The following is a 2,056-nucleotide window of genomic DNA, read 5'->3' as shown; positions in this document are numbered from 1 at the left end:
TCACTTCCAAATCAAAGGAGGATGAGGAGGTCCACGGAAGGGAAGAGGTGAAATCTTCCCGCCAGCGACAGCAAGCATCACTGTCAGGATGCTGCCTACGAAAACGGAAAAGTTTTTCCCCTCTACGCAAAAAAAAAAAGGGAAGCTGGTTTCTGTGAATTCAGTCTTTTATTTGAAAGACTCAACTACTACAGAAGCATCCACCTAACTTACTGAATTAGCATCACTTATTCTTCCAACCAAGAACCCTGGATTGGTTCCAGCCCACCAAGAGGTAAGGCAAAAGAATTAAAGTCAGTTTAAATTGCAGATTCTGATTGACTAAGAAAAAAACAAGGTATGTTGATTTCACCCACTGAGTCTCTCCAGTGACTGTTCAGGCACACTTCAGCTTTTTGCTTTGCAATTGATACAGGTTTGCTTTCCAAAGCTTTTCCGTTCAATATTCTTACCAGACCTTGCTTCCCATTTGGTTTTTTAAATAAACCCATTGAACAGAGAAGTCAATTTGGACACACCAAAGGAGCAGCTCGAGATTTACAGAAGCTACCTCTCAAAAAAGGCCACTTTGAAAATAATTCTGAAGGAGTTTTGCAGTGCAGAGACTTCCAGGAGTTCACAAACACTGAAAGTTGTTCCAGTCCTGTGTTTATTATATTCTTGTGCAAATTTAAACCCATTCACCCTGGCTTTTTACAAGTTTTGCACCTCACCTTTCCCAAAGGTCAAACGTTTGCAGTTTTGCTCTGTAGGAGCATAGTGTATTCTCTGTCTTTAGGGCGGACGGCTTGCAGATAGTCAGAGAAGAAAGATATTTAAGGAGAAATGAATCACTAAAAACGTATTGACAAAAACCTGCTCGCGATCACGAACTTCTAATGCAGCAAACGACAGGGAGAGCCCGATGTGATGTGTTGCTTGCTCAGAGGCCAGCGGCGTGTCCCCAGGTGGCTCTGTATCTCTAAGCACCTGTCTCGGCGTCACCCAGCGCAGACACAGATCAAGGTGCAACTTCCTGTGTGTCTTAAAAACAAGTGCCAGGAGGAAATGCCTACCGCTCCCCATATATGGGCAAAACTGAACTTAAAATACCGAGCTTCAGCAGCCACGAATCAAACAGCACATACATTTCTGCTCCAGAATAATATTGCAGAGAGTCACCCATGAACAAGACTTAAATCAGGCTAACTGGAGTTAAGTTTAAACACGGACACAACTTTGAATTATTTCCATCCCCCCCCCCCAAAAAAAAACCACCTACCAACAAACATTTCTTGCGCTGCGTTTTTCTGCCCTCCAGGTCTCCAAGCCTCAAAATACACCCTCCCCATCCCTAACCCATCCCGTTGGCCACAGGCTTCCCCAGCACCACCTCGTCCTCGATGTCTGTTTAACCAGAGCCGGGTCCAGCCTCTCCTGCCACATCGTGCGACTTGCCACCATGTTGTCTTCCTGCCACCAACCCACACGGCTTACGGCGGGGCCGATGCGCTTCAGACCCTGGTTCTCCTCACACACGAGCTTACTATACATATTTTGAAAATCCCAACTCAACAGGACTGCCCAAACCACGTCAAATTGTCTATGCGCACACACACAAACAGCAGAGTTACGTTTTTAGGTGTCTGGAGAAGGTGGAAGGTGGGCACAACTTGCCAGCAGCTGGGCTGCCAGCTCCACATCTCTCTGGGGTGAGGGAGATCCCACCAAGAGGTGACCTGGACGGCTGTCACCACCTTCGGGGAAAGGAGCACCTACGGGGGGGGAGGGGGGGCTGAAAGGAGGCCAAAAAGCACCTCCATCCCCTAGACAGGAACCGATGCCAGACTGACAGCTGGACCCCATCAATTTTTTCCAAGCCCAGAAGCACAAGACAGCAGGATCTCCACTTGCAAAGAAGACCGAGGGACTCCTGGAAGCTCACGGGGGGGGGGGGGGGGGGTGGGGGGGGGGGTGTGTGTTTGTTTGTTTACTCCCCAAAATTTTCCCAGTTTACTCTGAGCATGCAAAGCGTCCTGTGGCTTTCCCTTACCTCTTCCCCTGTGCCCCCCCGAGG

The sequence above is a fragment of the Calidris pugnax genome, unplaced genomic scaffold (assembly GCF_001431845.1).
Source record: "Calidris pugnax isolate Ruff unplaced genomic scaffold, ASM143184v1 scaffold29, whole genome shotgun sequence".
NCBI classification, from domain to species: Eukaryota; Metazoa; Chordata; class Aves; order Charadriiformes; family Scolopacidae; genus Calidris; species Calidris pugnax.
Note: the sequence above shows the minus strand (reverse complement) of the source record.